General features: G+C 42.5%; 1 protein-coding gene and 1 pseudogene across 1 annotated transcript in view; both read left to right on the forward strand.

The window, feature by feature from the left end:
• LOC100447686 (neuroblastoma breakpoint family member 12) overlaps positions 1-18,230 on the forward strand; it is a 2,265,351-nt gene that overhangs the window by 257,870 nt on the left and 1,989,251 nt on the right.
• LOC129058893 (neuroblastoma breakpoint family member 3-like) lies at positions 4,225-8,481 on the forward strand (annotated as a pseudogene).

An 18,230-nucleotide genomic window follows, 5' to 3' on the forward strand; every position in this document is an offset into this window, starting at 1 on the left:
TTTTATTTCTCTTGAAGGAAAAATGCCTTTGGTTTCTGTGACCACTCCATTCTGTCTCCCATCAGATCATCTGGGAGGTTTTGTTGTCTCATCTCTGTTGGTTAAATCTTCTATCATCTCTGTCCTGCCTGGCTCATCAGGAATCTGCAGGAGTCTGAAGAGGAGGAAGCCCCCCAGGAGTCCTGGGATGAAGGTTATTCGACTCTCTCAATTCCTCCTGAGATGTTGGCCTCGTACCAGTCTTACAGGAGCACCTTTCACTCATTAGAGGAACAGCAAGTCAGCTTGGCTCTTGACATAGGCAGTGAGTACTCCATTGTGAAGGTGATAAAGCTCCAGTTCATGTCCCAGGTAGACCCCATAGTCTTTGGGCCTTGTGCCCCTTGTTGGGCTGAGAGTTGCCATCACTGTGGGCTGAACCTATATATCAATGTAGATTTCAATCACTCTGGAGTCGAGTCTGAAGCACAGGCATGGGGTAGATCAGTGAGCTTTGCTCTCTTCCTAGTCTCAGGCCATGCCTGTGGCACCCTGGACTGACTGTCAGGACATTGGACTCAAGGCAGGTGTGGCAAACTCACACCAAACTATGCAGCACATGCCTAGGAGTTGTCTGTCAGATCAGCTCATCTGAATTAAATGTCTTTTGCCAGCTACAAAGTTCCTTATGAGTTTTGTTCCCAAAGCATATCTGTGTGGTTATTTACCTGCCCAAGGCCAGTGTCACCCTTGTCTACCTGTCAGTGGAAGATGTGACCCAGGTTTCACGGAATTTATCCCCATTTTCTGTGTCTTCTAAGTTTGCTTGTTTTAGCTCAACTGTCCATCATGTTGCTGGTATGTTTTCTAGAAAAATGGCTGAATTTCACCCACAAAAGCCATAATAGCTGATGCTTCTGTGTAGAACCAAGTTTCATTTTGATTCAAGAGCTGGTACATTGCACCCCTTCATCAAATCTCAGTGTCCACAATCTCATAAACTATCAAATTCTTGGTATTTGATGAGAGAAAGCTTAATATTGAAGTATCTCTCCTACAAGGTGTTAGAACTATTTGCCTACAATTTATTGGGGAAAAAATTGCTCATTTGTGTACACAAACCTAGGACAGAGCACATAGGGAAGATAACATTCCAAAACAGGGGAATTTTGCCCAAGGCTCATAAAAGGACTCAAGCCAGTTCTCTCAAGACTTGACCTCAGGCCTACTGGAATATTTCTCTCAAAGTCTCCTGTTCTCACACTGACAAGACTGATGTCCCTGTGTTAGGATTAGACAGAGGAATGTTTCTGTGTGCAAGGAAGAACTGCTTAATGTAAGAGGCCCCATCTGAATTTATTTGCAGGACATCGGTGGGATCAAGTGGAAAAGGAGGACCAAGAGGCAACAGGTCCCAGGTGAGTCTGAGAAATTGTGGACAGTTAATTTGATGTTGACACCTGGAGACGCCAAGTCCAGGGAAAAGAATGCATGCTGAAAATAATGATTTCATCTTGTCAGACAAGTCTGAATTATGCCTACTAACGTTGCTTTTGGTTCTCATTACAGTAAATGTTTAAGTTTCCATTTCTTCCTACCCTTATCATTTACTAACCTAGTGAAGGTTGACCATACCTCCAAAGCTGTATTCTCATGGTGACTGCAGGGAAACCTGAGCACATTTTATGCAAAATTATTGAGGCCACACTTTTCATGATCACTGTTCACTGTGTGTCCTGAGGGCACAAATAAAGAGTGTCCTTTGACTCCCTCATCAGTGTGTCACCTGGCCAATTCACTGAGCTCACTCTCTCTCTCTCTCTGTTTGTGTGTGTGTGTGTGTGTATGTGTGTGTGTCTTTCTGTTTCATCCTTTTCTACCTGGCCCTGGTCTATCCCAACATAAAGGCAATAGTTTGTTACCTCATTAATGGATCTGTCCTTTTTCTTTTCAAACACTTCCTTATGTTACCCATGAAATCTAGCTGGGGCTGTATGGTTTCTGTTTCCCCCTGGCTTATTCTTTACTTTTTCCCACTTTTCCAGGCTCAGCAGGGAGCTGCTGGATGAGAAAGAGCCTGAAGTCTTGCAGGACTCACTGGATAGATGTTATTCGACTCCTTCAGGTTATCTTGAACTGATTGACTTGTGCCAGCCCTACAGAAGTGCCTTTTACGTATTGGAGCAACAGCATGTTTGCTTGGCTCTTGACGTGGATGGTGAGTAACTTTCTATGAAGGTGATAAGGATCCACTGAGTCTTCTGGATAGGGTCATATTCCTACTGCAAGTGGCCCTTACTGAGCTGAGAGATGTCGTTGCCACAGGGAGGACCTATAGGCACATGTAGGTTGAATGAAACTCTAGTTCCACTTGGAAGCCCAGACAAGGGATGGGTCAGTGAGCAAGGCTCTCTTCATAGTCTCAGGCCATGTCTGTGGCACCCTAATCCTACTCTCAAGATGTTGGATCCGGGCAGATGTGACAGATTCACACAACTCTGATTTTGTCTCAATTTTGTAGATTTTCTAGATTTCATCCTTCACTCTAATTTCAGCATCTAAAATCCTTGCTACCATGAACAATCTGAGTATTTGATGAGACAGGGCTGAATATTGCAGTTTTTCTCCTAGAAACCATTTGGGGGCATTTGCTTTAAATTGATTGGAAAAATATGGCATAACCATTTGCACAAACTTGGGACAAATGATATTAGGATAACGATCTACCAGAATAGGGAATTTTATCCACAGTTTCTGGGACAAAAACCAAGGAATCTCTATCATGATCAGCCTTCGGGCCTCCTGAAGAATATCTCTCACAGTGTCCTATTCTCATGCTGAGGAGCCTGAGGTCCCTGTGTGAGGATTAGACAGTGGATTGTTATGTGTGTAGGAGAACCAGCTTAATATGTCTGTCCATGTCTGAACTTATTGCAGAAATTGAAAAGTACCAAGAAGTGGAAGAAGACCAAGACCCATCATGCCCCAGGTAACTTTGAGCAATTATGGATGCTTAATTCTGTGTTGACACCTGGAGATGCCAGGTCCAGGGAAAACAAGAGTGTGTTCAATTTCATGTTTTCAACGAAGGTTGAATTACTCCTACTGACATTGCTGTTGGTTTTCATTGCAGTAGATGTTTAGGTTTCCATTTCTTCCTCTCCTTATCATTTACTAACTTACTATAGGTTGACCATACCTCAAAATCTGTATGGCAACTGCCTGGAATCTTGAGCAAGTTTATGGAAAATTATTGAGCCCACTCTTTTCATGATCACTGTTCACTGTGTGTCCCGAGGGCACTAACTCAGAGTGTCCTTTGACCCCTTCATCAGTGTGTTACCCGGCCAATTCGCTGAGCTCACTTTCTCCTCTCTCTCTCTCTCTCTCTCCCTCTCCCTGTCTTTCTCTTTCATCCTTTTCTACCTGGCCCTGGTTTATCCCAGCATAAAGGCAATAATTTGTTACCTCATTAATGGATCTGTCATTTTTCTTTTTTAAACACTTCCTTATGTTACCCATGAAATCTAGCTGGGGCTGTGTGGTTTCTGATTCCCCCTGGCTTATTCTTTACTTTTTCCTACATTTCCAGGTTCAGCAGGGAGCTGCTGGATGAGAAAGAGCCTGAAGTCTTGCAGGACTCACTGGATAGATGTTATTCGACTCCTTCAGGTTATCTTGAACTGCCTGACTTATGCCAGCCCTACAGAAGTGCCGTTTACTCATTGAAGGAACAGTACGTTGGCTTGGATCTTGACATGGACAGTGAGTACCTTACTATGATAAGCCTCCACCTGGTCTTCCAGATAGGGGTGATATTCCTGTTCCAAGTGGCCCTTACTGACCTGAGAGATGTCATTGCCGCAGGCAGTACCTATGGGCACATATAGGTTGTAATGAAACTGTAGTCTCAATTGGAAGCCCAGACATGAAATGGGTCAGTGAGCATGGCTCTATTCCTAGTCTCCAGCCATGCTTGTGGCAACCTGAACCCACTCTCAGCACATTGGACCCAGGCAGATGTAAAAAATTCACAGAACTATGATTTGGACTTAAGGGTTTGTAGATTTCCTCCTTCATTCTAATTTCAGTGTCTAAAATTCTTGCATCCATGAATGAGCTGGGAATTTGATGAGACAGGGCTGAATACTGCAGTTTTCCTCCTAGAAATCATCTGGGGCATTTTCTTTGAATTGATGGGAATAATAAGGCATAACTGTTTGCATAAACTTGGGATAAATGATTTTGGGATAACAATCTACCAGAATAGGGATATTTCACCCTCGGTTCTGAGATGCAAACCAAAGAATCTCTATCATGACCGGCTTTCAGGCCTCCTGAAGTATGTCTCTCACATTGTCCTGTTCTCATGCTGAGGAACCTGAGATCCCTGTGTGGGCATTAGACAGTGGACTGTTATGGGTGTAGGTGAATTGGCTTATTTTGTCTGTCCCTGTCTGAATTTATTGCAGGAATTAAAAACGACCAAGAAGAGGAAGAAGACCAAGACCCACCATGCCCCAGGTAACTGAGCAATTGTGAACAGCTACTTCTGTGTTGACACCTGGAGACTCCTGGTTCAGGGAAAACAGAGTGGGCTGACATTCGATTACATCGTTTCAACCAAGCCTGAATTATTCCTACTAACATTGCTGTTGGTTTTCATTGCAGTAGATATTTAGGTTTCCATTTCTTCCTCCCCTTATCATTTACTAACCTACTGTAGGTGGACCAGATTTCAAAAGCTGTATTCTCATGGCAACTGCATGGAAACTTGAGCACATTTTATGGAAAATTATTGAGCACAGTCTTTTCCTGATCACTGTATGCTGTGTGTCCTGAGAGCACTAACTCAGAGTGTCCTGTTACTCCCTCATCAGTGTGTCACCTGGACAATTCACTGAGTTCCTTCTCTCTCTCTCTCTGTGTATGTGTGTGTGTGTCTGTCTGTCTGTCTTTCTCTTTCATTCTTTTCCATTTGGCCCTGTTCTGTCCCAATATGAAGGCAATAATTTGTTACCTCATTAATGGATCTATCCTTTTTCTTTTTTAACCACTTCCTTATGCTACCCATGAAACCTAGTTGGGGCTCTGTTGTATCTGACTTCCCCTGGCTTATTCTTTACTTTTTCCTCCTTTTCCAGGATCAGCAGGGAGCTGCTGGAGGTAGTAGAGCCTGAAGTCTTGCAGGACTCACTGGATAGATGTTATTCGACTCCTTCAGGCTATCTTGAACTAACTGATTCATGCCAGCCCTATGGAAGTTCCTTTTACTCATTGGAGGAACAACATGTTGGCTTTTCTCTTGACATGGACGGTAAGTACCTTTCTATGAAGGTGATAAGGATCCACTGAGTCTTCTGTATAGAGATCATATTCCTGCTCCAAGTGGCCATTACTGAGCTGAGAGATGTCATTGCTGCAGTGAGGACCTATAGGCACATGTAGGTTGAATGAAACTCTAGTTCCACATGGAAGCCCAGACATGGGATGGGTGAGTGAGCATGGCTCTCTTCCTAGTCTCAGGCCATGCTTGTGGCACTCTGATTCTACTCTCATGACATTGGACCTGGGCAGATGTGACAAATTCGGAGAACTATGATTTTGACTCAAGGGTTTGTAGATTTCCTTTTTCACTCTAATTTCAGTGTCTAAAATCCTCACAACCATGAACAGTCTGAGTATTTGATGAGACAGGGCTAAATATTGCAGTTTTTCTCCTAGAAATCATTCGAGGGTATTTGCTTTAAATTGATTGGAAAAATATGGCATAACTGTTTGTACAAACTTAGGACAAATGATATTGGGATAACGATCTACCAGAATAGGGACATTTTACCCACAGTTTCTGGGACAAAAACCAAGGAATTTCTATCATGAGCAGCCTTCAGGCCTCCTGAAATATATCTCTCACAGCCTCCTATTCTTATGCTGAGGAGCGTGAGGTCCCTGTGTGAGGATTAGACAGTGGATTGCTATGTGTGTAGGGGAATCAGCTTAATGTGTCTGTCCATGTCTGAATTTATTGCAGAAATTGAAAAGTACCAAGAAGAGGAAGAAGATCAAAACCCACCATGCCCCAGGTAACTTTCAGCAATTGTGGATGCTTAATTCTGTGTTAATACCTGTAGGCGACAGATCCAGGGAAACCAGAGTGTTTGATTTTATGTTTTCAATGAAGGCTGAATTACTCCTACTGTCATTGCTGTTGGTTTTCATTGCAGTAGACGTTTAGGTTTCCATTTCTTCCTCCCCTTATCATTTACTAACGTACCATAGGTTGACCATACCTCAAAATCTGTACTTTCATGGTGACTGCATCGAATTTTGAGCATATTTTATGGAAAACCATTGCGCTCACTCTTTTCATGATCACTGTTTGCTGTGTGTCATGAGGGTACTAACTCAGAGTGTCCTTTTACTCCCTTATCAGTGTGTCACCTGGCCAATTCACTAGCTCATTTTCTCTCTCTCTCTGTCTCTGTCTCTCTCTCTCTCTCTTTCATTGTTTTCTACCTGGCCCTGGTCTATCCCAACATAAAGGCAATAACTTTTTTACCTCATTAATTGATCTATCCTTTTTCTTTTTTAATCACTTCCTTATGTTACTCCTGAAATCTAGTTGGGGCTCTGTGGTGTCTGATTTTCCCTGGCTGCTTCTTTAGTTTTGTCTCCTTTTCCAGGCTCAACGGCATGCTGATGGAAGTGGAAGAGCCTGAAGTCTTGCAGGACTGACTGGATAGATGTTATTCGACTCCTCCAAGGTACTTCGAACTACCTGACTCATTCCAGCACTACAGAAATGTGTTTTACTCATTTGAGGAACAGCACATCAGCTTGGCCCTTGACATGGACAATAGGTTTTTTACTTTGACGGTGATAAGGTTCCACCTGGTCTTCCAGATGGGAGTCAAACTTCCACACTAAGCAGCCCTTACTAAGCTGAGAGATGTCATTCCTGCAGGCAGGACCTATAGGCACATGTAGGTTTGAATGAAACTGTAGTTCCATTTGGAAGCCCAGGCATAGGATGGGTCAGTGGGCATGGCTCTATTCCTATTCTCAGACCATGCCAGTGGCAACTTGTGCTCAGTCTGAAGACATTGGACCCAAGTTAGGTGTGACATGTTCACATAACTACGCAGCACATGCCGGGAGTGATCTGTCAGACATTCTAATTTGAACCACGTATCTCTGGGTAGCTACAAAGTTCCTCAGGGATTTCATTTTGCAGGCATGTCTCTGAGCTTCTATACCTGCTCAAGGTCAGTGTCATCTTTGTGTTTAGCTCATCTGAAGGTGTTACCCTGGTTTCAATGAACCTAACCTCATTCTTTATATCTTCAGTGTTGACTTGTTTTAGCTGATCCATCTGTAACACAGGAGGGATCCTTGGCTGAGGATTGTATTTCAGAACCACTGACTGCTCTTGACAATTGTTAACCCACTAGGCTCCTTTGGTTAGAGAAGCCACAGTCCTTCAGCCTCCAATTGGTATCAATACTTAGGAAGACCACAGCTAGATGGACAAACAGCATTGAGAGGCCTTAGCCCTGCTCCTCTCAATTCCATCCTGTAGAGAACAGGAGTCAGGAGCTGCTGGCAGGAGACAGCATGTCACCCGGGACTCTGCCAGTGCAGAATATGAACAATGCCATGTTCTTGCAGAAAATGCTTAGCCTGAGTTTCACAGGAGGTAATCACCAGACAACTGCAGAATGTAGAACACTGAGCAGGACAACTGACCTGTCTCCTTCACATAGTCCATGTCACCACGAATCACACAACAAAAAGGAGAAGAGATATTTTGGGTTCAAAAAAAGTAAAAAGATAATGTAGCTACATTTCTTTAGTTATTTTGAACCCCAAATATTTCCTCATCTTTTTGTTGTTGTCATTGATGGTGGTGACATGGACTTGTTTGTAGAGGACAGGTCAGCTGTCTGGCTCAATGATCTACATTCTGAAGTTGTCTGAAAATGTCTTCATGATTAAATTCAGCCTAAACGTTTTGCCAGGAACACTGCAGAGTCAATGCTGTGAGTTTCCAACCTCAGCCCATCTGCGGGAAGAGAAGGTCTAGTTTGTCCATCACCATTATGATATCAGGACTGGTTACTTGGTTAAGGAGGGGTCTAGGAGATCTGTCCCTTTTAGAGACACCTTACTTATAATGAAGTATTAGGGAAAGTGGTTTTCAAAAGTATAAATGTCCTGTATTCTAATGATCATCCTCTAAACATTTTATCATTTATTAATCATCCCTCTCTTGTCTATTATTATATTCATATCTCTACACTGGAAATTTTCTGTCTCAATTTTTACTGTGCTTTTGTTTTTGCTAGTGTCTGTTGTTGCAAAAAAAAAAAAAAAATTCTCTGCCTGAGTTTTAGTTTTTGTCCAAAGTTAATTTTAATCTATACAATTAAAAACTTTTGCCTATCACTCTGGACTGTTGGATTGTTTTTTACATTCAGTGTTATAATCTTTGATTATGCTGATGATTGGTTTTGGTGGGTACTGATGCGAATTAATAAAAACATTTCATTTCCCTGTTTATTTTCTAATCTCTTCCACATTGTAGGCTATGTTTACCATATGTAGCAGAATGTATTTACTACATTTCTTGGTTCTAGTCATTTGTATTCTTCGTGAGTGTGTGTGTGTATGTGTGTGTGTGTGTGTGTGTGTGTGTCTTGTGTGCATTTGGCATTTAGGAAGGGTTGTATAGCTCATGCACTAAAAATGTTTTTGATAGTTTTCCTCCCTTTGAACTAGACACACTTCTAATATTTGGTTTATAGTTTTAAATTATAACTTTTGGCCTCAAATATTTCCATACGACAGTCAATTACATGATGTGTTTTCTTTTTCCTACCTTCTTTACCTGCCACTTCTCATTTTTGAACCTAAACATATTTGAACCACTTCTCATATTTGAACCTAAACATATACCAGTGACATTCTGTGATTATCATCTTGCCCCCACCTTGGTTTTTGGTTTAGATCCACAGTGAAATATATTAATTCTCATGAGCTATTCAAAAGTGAATGTCACGGTCATCACTTGCTGAGTGGTACTCATCCTTAACAGAGTCCTCATGAGGGAATCAGGTCTCGCTGAGTTTAGCACATTTAATAATCTTTTCTCACGGTCTGGATACATGGATTGCATTACTGGATATAAGGTGCTTGCCCAAAATGATTTTTCTTGAGTTTTTAGGAGATATTGTCTTCCTTGGGGGACATACATGGTGTTTGTTCTCATTGTGGGATTCTATTTTGTTCTACCAGGACCTCTAATTTCTGCCAGTTACTTCATTCATTTGTTCTCTTCACCACGAGTCTCCAGAGGATACTTCCATGGTCCACGCCTCCCCATCTCCCAGCAGTTCTGCATTTCCAAGATTGGCACCTCTGGTCCTCTGCATGGTGAAGCCCTTCCTTTCAATTCCCCAGTAGCCAGTGCTCTAATCCACCAGGTCTCAGGGATGATCTATGTTTCTCCACACTCACTTTCTGAGGATAGTTTTACCTGGGTTCTATCATGAACAGGCCCTCCCTGCTGTCCTGGCCTCTATTTGCATAGTGTTTCCTGCTCCCTCTGCCGTCGTGTGGCTCCCAGACCCGGCTAAAGAAAATCATCTGAGGGCCACATTGTTCCCTAGCCCTAGTGTTTAGGGGCAGGATTATGGGTGAGATTTTTGAGTCTCTAAGTTAACCCCTAGGGCTTTGAAGTGTATGTTGAGAAATTCAGCTGTTATTATCCTAGGTGGACTTACTCTCTCTCTCCTATTCTCCTACTTCAAATGCAGAACTTCAATTGTGTACAAAAGAAGACTGAATCATATAATAGAACACACCCTTACTCATTGGCTGGCTTCACCAATCATCTCATGGCTGAATTTTTAAAAATACAATCTTACCCACATACCTATGAAATGTATATGTGTGTGTATATATATACATGAATTTGCTTCTGAGATTATGGAGGCTGAAATTCCCAAGATGGAAGGAAAGCTGGATACCCAGGAAAGCTTTTGTTTCCCATTAGGCCTCTTAATTCTCTCCTGGCCTTTGATTGATTGCATGAGGCCCACCCCCATTAAGGAGGGCAATCACTTAGTCTGCCCATCCCAGTGTTAATCGTATCCGAAACACTCTCTGGAATACTAGAATCATGTTTGGCCAAATGTCCTGGCACCCTGGTGCTCGGTCACAGTGACATGTACAAGTAACTATCACACATGCCCTGTGTCATATTGGTGATTTCCACTGTTTTTCTCCCAATCTGCAGCTTATATTTGTTCTCCTAATACTGTCTTGAGCAAAAACTTTTAATTTTTATAAAGTTGAATTTATCAATGTTTTCTTTAATGGTTTGTGTTTATTGATAACAAAGAACACTTTGCCTAACTCTGTGTCATGAAGATTTTGTCTTATATTTTCTGCTATACTTTTTTTAGTTTTCTAGTTTATATTTAGTTGCACAATCAATTTTGACTTAGTTTTTGAGTTAGTATTGAGGTTCAGGTGAATTTTTTTCCTTTGGGGATATGCATGTCCAGTTATTTCTACACAATTTGTTGACAAGAGAATGCCTTCTCCACTGAATCATATTTGGACCTTTGTCAATCCATTGGATGGTTGAGACTGGTGAGAGGACTGTCCTGGTGTTTGGACAGACAGACAGGGCATGAAGTAGGGTGGTTCTTATGGAAAAAATTAAGGAAGACACATTTTTCCATGAGGAATAGGAAATCCCCAAGCACAACTGGGGTACCCTCTACCAGCATGTTGTACCACACTGATCTCTGCTCTCTACCTGTCCTGCTGCAAAAGCTTGGGTGTGCATAGACACTGAGGTCGAGTGGTGTCTTTGGGCACTTTTGAGCATTGACACCAAAGTTCCAGCATCAAATCTTAGAATATCAAGCAGCTGGGTGGATCACCTGAGGTCAGGAGTTCACGACCAGCCTGACTAGCATGGTGAAACCCATCTCTACTAAATACAAAAAAATTAGCCAGGCATGGTGGTGCATGCCTGTAATCTGAGCTACTTGGGAGTCTGAGACAGGAGAATCGCTAGTGTATCTGGGAGGCGGAGGTTGCAGTGAGCTGAGATCACACCATTGCACTCCAGCCTGGGCAATGAGAGCAAAACTCCATTCCCCACCCAAAAAAAATAAAAATAAAAATAAAAGAATATCAAGCAGCCAAAGAAGCAGGAAAACATGACATATAATGAAGAATCTAATAATCTAGTTGAAATTGACACACATGTTGGAAATAGAAGAAAAGGACATTAGAGCAGTTAGTATAATTGTATTTTAATTAAATGGGGAGGTTGAAGATTTTTTAAATATCAAAATCTATAGATAAAAACTATGATTTACAGTCTGAAATGGAAGAAGGCAGTGGATTAAACAGTGCAGAAAAGAAGATTATTGAACTAGAAGGAATAGCAGTTGAAACTAACATAAATGAAACACACAGTAACAAATGACTTGAAAACATAAAAAGACCATCAGCATCAAAACTTTAAACCCCCTAGTATAGGGCTAAATGGAATCCCTGAAGGGCGTGTAGTGGAGAAGAGAGACAAAGATATTTAAAATATACTGGATGAAAGATTTAGAAGCTCCATGGAAACCATAAACTTCAAATATTACAGAAATATGATTATTCTAAGAACAAGAAACATGAAGAAAACTTCACCAAGGAACACCTTAATCAAATCCATCAAAACCAGTGATAAAAAGGAAATCCTAAAAGAAATAAGGGAAAGAACATGTTACATACAGAGCACTAAATATAAGGATGGCATAAGATTTCTCATACAAAGAAGTTTGCAATAAAGTACTTAAAAAGGGAAAAACTGTCACCTACAATTCTACACCTGGCCAAATTATCTTTTAAAAATAAACATGAGAAAAAGTATTTTTGAACAGAAAACAAAATGATCTCAATTTGCAGATGGTGTGATCCTATGCATAGAAAATCCCAAATAATACATACAAATGTAAACACACATAGATGCACACAGAGACCAGACACACACACACACACACACACTACTAGAGTTAATAAGTGAATTCAGCAAACTTCCAGCAAACAATCATTTGTGTTAGCAATGAACAATCTGAGAAGAAAATTGACACAATGATTTCATTTATAATAGCACCTGTAAGAATAATATGCCTGGGAATAAATTTGTTCAAGAAGGTGCAGTACTTGTACGCAGACAACTACAGAACATTGCTCGAGGAGATTCAGGAAGACCTAAATCAATGGACAGACATCCTGTGTCCATGGGTTGGAAGTTGTAACATGGTTAAGATAAAAATACAACTCAAAGCAATCCACAGATTCAATACAGTCCTATCAAAAAGTGGCCTTTTTTACAGGAATGCCCAAGAAGAACTTCATATTCCTAAAAAATAGTGTGTCCCCCCAAAACAAAAGCAATCTTGAAATGCAAGAAGGAACATTCTCTATTCCAAAGGTCTTTAACTGCTCTAAGCAGTACTTGGTAGTCTTCAATATATAGGCTTTCACATCTTTTTTTTTCTTCTTTTGTTTCTACACAGGATCTCACTCTTTCACTCAGGCTGGAGTACAGTGGCACGATCACAGCTCATTGCAGCATGGAATTCTCAGGCCTATGACATCCTAGGGCCTCATCCACTGATTCCGGGGACTACAGGCCAACACCACCACACCCGGATAATTTTTCTGACTTTCAGTAGAGATGAAGGCTCACTATGTTGTCTAGGCTAGTTTCAAGCTTCTGAGCTCAAGCAACTCTCCTGCCACAGCCTTCCAAAGTGCTGGGATTTGAAGCCAAGCCTGGCTGGCTTTCACATCTTTTCTATGTAGTTTATATTTCTTGATGCCATTGAGAGCCTGGCTGGCTTTCACATGTTTGCTATGTCGTTTATATTTCTTGATGTTATTGTAAATGTTTATTAAAGGAATCTTTTAAAAACTTTGTTTTGGCCGGGCACGGTGGTCCACGCCTGTAATCCTAGCACTTTGGGAGGCCAAGATGGTGGATCATGAGGTCAGAAGATGGAGACCATCCTGGCTAACATGGTGAAACCCCATCTCTACTAAAAATACAAAAAAAAATTAGCCGGGCGTGGTGGCGGTCACCTGTAGTCCCAGGTACTTGGGAGGCTGAAGCAGGAGAATGGCGTGAACCTGGGAGGTGGAGCTTGCAGTGAGCCGAGATGGTGCCACTGCACTCCAGCCTGGGAGACAGTGGCGAGACTCCATCTCCAAAAAAAAAAAAATTGTACTAAAATTATATATTTAAGGAATTACATAGATATTTATATATCTATACATACATATCCTTAAATTATATATATTTAAGGAATACAACCTGAGGACTACATATACATATACATATACATATACATATACATATACATATACATATACATAATGAACTAATGCCTGCTAGGTGAGGGGCTGCCTTGTGAGCAAACCCAAGGTCCCTGGCTAATGAAGCCTTTGTCTAGAAGGATGGAGGGATCAGCAAGGTGGGCACACAGCAGGTTCTGTCTTTGGTGTGGGCATCTGCCCACTTGGGTCTCTGGCAATACTAACCAGGCTTCACGATGGGTGAGGTGAGCTAGGAATGGGAAAGTGGATGACCTCAGATCCAGAGACTGCAGTTGTCACCTGGGGACCTGGTGTGTGTGTGGAGGAGTCTCCCACTGACTTGGCCCTGGGTCAATGCCCAAACATGCACAAGGACAGGACTCTCGGCCTCAATGTTTTAGGAGCCCCCAGTCTTCTAAAGAGGGTTTGTGGTGAGGAAGAATGTTCAACAAAACAGAAGAGTTATGGGTACTCTAGCTTGGCAACAGAAAATACTTCCTTGTGCTACTAAATGGCAATATTTGACAATTATGGATGACACAATTGAGCAACAGCTTTCACTGTTTAACAAGCAGTGTCTCTGGAACACTAGGTTAGTGCTGTCAGATGTTGCTTGAAAAGTCAGTGGTTTGAGCCCATCCAGTCATATTAATGTTTCTAGCTGATGTGACCTTCCATCTGAAGAGTCTCTTCCTTGGACCAAATATCTCTTAAAGCTTCTCTTCTTCTTGTCTCTTGTCTATTTTCTAAGGTGTCTCCTTGTTGCTTGGGGCAAAAAAAAGTCCATTTTTAATCCACACCCAACAAACATCTACCCTTACTTATCCTGATTTTTAGGGTTTTGAGTTTGTTGTTTGTTTTCTCAGCTTCTCGTGTTTGGAATACTGGTAATTCCTAAAGTGGAGAATGACAGAACCTGAATCACACCTATGGTGAAGCCACAGGCTCTGGATGAAAAACCTCATCTGCCAGGGTTTGAAGTTAAACACATTAATCTCCTGTGCCTCCATTTCTATCTATCCAATGGGCTAAATCAGAACACTTAGGTTGTCCAGTGTTTAAATGAGCAGTGCAGGAAAAGCGTGGAGCCAATACCTGTCACGTAGTAATTGGTCAACACACATGAGCTCCTATCAGAGCCATGGCCTCCAGCATTTCCATCAGGTTTTGATCTTTGAAATGTCCTTCTTGGTATGAAAGGATCATTCCTCAAACATTCTGTAACTGATGGCCATGAAATTGCTCCAATGTGTATTATTACAAATACAACTGCAGGGACCAGACTGACACATGTATCTATTGTGCATTGCTTGTCTATTTCTCCGTAGACACCTGGAGATGGAATTGTCAGACCAAAGTATTTATACATTTCTGATTTTGCTAATTTCTGTCTAAATTACTGTGAAAGGAAAATATAACATGTCATACTTTTAACATTTTTTAAGAATTCTTTTTTTCTCCATCTTCTGGCCAAAACTGGGTCAGAAAAAATGTACTTGCCTACCATTTCCTCTGAACTTACTTTTGCCAACATTTCTGTAGTCATACAGTGAGATCACATTGTATGACATCAAACTCAAATCCTTAAATGAAAAGAGGGATTAACATGACTGTATAAAAATTTATCTTTAAAATACAATGAATGCAAATATATATGTGTATATAAATACATATATACACACATACATATATGGGAAAGGAATTTTTTTATTTGGATACTTTATCAAAGTTATATATACTTGAAAATTTGTTTACTAAAATAGCAGTCCCCTTGTGTACTCCCAGAGTTTCATCACATAGAAGCAATTATTTAGTTATTTATCTCCTTATGTCTAAATAGATATTACTTTTTGATTTTCAAGTTTAGGACTACCTCTCCTTCACATACTTGCTCATCACCACCACCCCCAAACATGCCTCTCACCACCTTACCCTCCAACACGTTTGTGTCCTCCTTTGCTGGGTCAATTGCTACATTGTTATAACTTGTATATTTTATTCAGAGTTTAGTCACATTGGATATACATAGCAGGAATGAGAGGCCAGTATCTTCAGGGACTCTCTCTCAAGTGGATAAATGTCAGAGATTTTTGTAATCTTTGGTCACTCTCCCCATCTTTTTCCTATTCCAGGTAAGTACTGGGTCTGATGGGCCCAGCTCAGGTCAGACACTCTCTCCTTGAGCAGGGGAGAGTGGGACATCTTCATGTGTAGTACCAGGAAGACACTGTCCAAAGAGGGACAGGTAGTTCTAAGACAGAAAAGTCAATCTGGGGTACAGGTAGGCAAAACAAGGACACACATGCAAAAATCAGTCTGTTCTTGAGGGGAGCATGCAGTAGAGGGTGGATTCAGAGTGGGAAGGGAGAGTTTTGAGAGATATGGGCCATGGATATCCCTCTGTGGGCTGGAGCCACACAAGACTCTTGGGGTCTCTCAGGGGCAGGGAGCTGAGGAGGATCTGCCCTCCTCAACCTGGGAGACTGGTGAGGGGACTGTCCTGGTCACCAGACAGAAATGGGGTCTGGGCCAGGGCAGTTCTGGTGGGAAAGAAAGAAGAGGACATCTCCTTAAGGAAAGGTCCTGAGTCAGGTCTTGGTAGGGAGGGAGGTTACCTTGGGCACTGGCAGCTGAAGATGGTTGGCCAGATGAGGGCACTGAAATCTATGTCCTATAAACTTGTAGTTCTGGTAAAAGAATGACTGCAGTAAAGGGTCTTTAGGAAGAGGAGGTGGAAGACCTGATTTGGGTTGGGGGCTCCAAGAAGAATGTCTGCCTTGCTGTGCAGAAGCCTGCTACACAACCTCCCTGGTCCCTTTGCTCAGTCTCCTGGCCAGACCCCTGTGAGCCCTGGAAGTGCACAGTCAGCTCAACCAAGGCATCTCCATCTGGGACTCATCCCTGGACATTTATGTGGCCTTGGGTGCCCCTGGCCTCCTCCAGGCCCTGTCTTGCAGGCAATCATCCTGCAAGGGATGGGAGGAAGGAGGCTACCTGACAGTTAACTCTGAGCAGCTCCACAAGGTTCTGACTTAGCTACTAGTCACTTGCAAACCTATATACCCCCATCTCATCCCCCAAGCAATGAAAGGAAACTTTGCAGGACTCATGCCAGACAAATAGAGTGGGAACATTCTGTAAAGCCAAGTTCTCAGGACATCAATAAGAGATGGAAACCACCTGCTGGAAGGTGCCATAGTGGGAACCTTGGGGTCAGGGAGCAGTCACTAAACTGTCAGAGTGAATCCTGGCTCCTGGCCCTCACACACCCTTTCTCCCCCTCCCTCCTTCTCTCCTCCCTCCTGTCTCTTTCCCCTTCCTCCCATGCATCCCTCAGGTACCTTCCATGGGCCCCAACCCCTTCTTTTCAGAGGCTCCAACGTGAGCCCTCAAAACACTTGGTAACCTTGGACATTTGCAAAACTGGAGAGACTTGGCCACACCATTTTTATGAGCTAGGAAGGTCCTCCAGAGCTCTTGCCTAAATTTTTCTGCTGATGAGAAGAGAACAAGAGTTTCCATCTGATCTGGTCCTAAGGTAACTTCTCCTTGGAGCAGAGTCTGGGCAGGAAGAAGGGGGCTACCCAGGGCCCTGGACTTGCCCCTCCCAGCTGCTCTGCTCCTCTCCCCTTCACTGTGGGAGAGCTGGCCAGGGATCAGGAACCTCTGTTCTCCAAAGATGCTGGGATCCCAGGTTCAAATCTAAATATTGGCTGATTTAGGAGGCTAAGGGAGGCAATTCCCTGGAGAGAGGTGTCAGGATTTGGGACAAGAGCAGCATCTAGTTGCCATCCACAGAGACCCCAAGGACAGGAATCCACTGGTAGCTGGTTGGAGGGGATCCCATGAAAACAAAATGAAACGCATGCATTAGTACTGGACCCAAGATCAGGAGATGAAAAACTGCACTGTCCTAAGGGATGAAGGAATTAGGAAATCCCGGAAGAAAAGTTTTTCATATAGGTAATTTCTTCCAAAGAGACACAGGGCAATGGCCCAATGACGTGAACAAAAGAAAACTCGGGGTCTAGGATTGAGGGGAGGCAGCCTTTTTAGTGGAGAACTGTCACCTGGAGGCCCAGGGTCACCCTGAGAGGTGAGGGGTCTTGCTGGTCGCTGGGTCCTGGACTCCAATTGCACACAGCCAGTGGCATGGAGGGTCTGTGACCATGATTGGGGCAATTTCCCCCATTCTGCTTAGGGAGCAATAGAGAGGAACCTCACTGGAATTATACAGAAAGGTCCCAGTGAGACTTGAACTCTGAACGCTGTATTCAGAGTCCATAGTGCTCACCATTACACCATGGAACCTCACACTAGCTTATAACTGGAGGTAACTGAGTTCATACTTAGCAGCCATAGTTCCCACACACCTATGTTAAGGCATTTCTTCTGATCCCTCAAGCAACACCAAGGAAGGTGGACCTGGGAGAGAGGAGTCATCCTCTTTCTTTCTCTCTGCCCTCTCCTTTGATCAACTTTTATCATTTCATTTGCACCTCAGAAAATGAGGCAAAATCCAGTTTAGGCTTAGGGCCAGAGAAGAGCCCTTGAGGCCTCCCTCACGCAAAACATACTCTCTCAGTTTACCAGAGTTTCCTGTACCAAGGGGAAATTTCTGCAAAGAGTAGTGTTATATTCTTTTTGCCTTCCCTCTTTTCCCTTTGCCCAGGGAGGCCAGATCATTGTCAGAACAGGACTTGGGACTTCCTGGGCTCCATGTAATAAATAATGGCTGACACCAAGCAACTGGGATTGGGAGGTAGGGAATCTTTCATTTTCTTCTTCATATACTTCTATGCATTTGTTTGGTTGGTTTTGGCAAGATTTTCTCACCAGAAATGGAGATTTGTTGGATTTTA

The sequence above is a fragment of the Pongo abelii genome, chromosome 1 (assembly GCF_028885655.2).
Source record: "Pongo abelii isolate AG06213 chromosome 1, NHGRI_mPonAbe1-v2.0_pri, whole genome shotgun sequence".
Lineage (NCBI taxonomy): Eukaryota > Metazoa > Chordata > Mammalia > Primates > Hominidae > Pongo > Pongo abelii.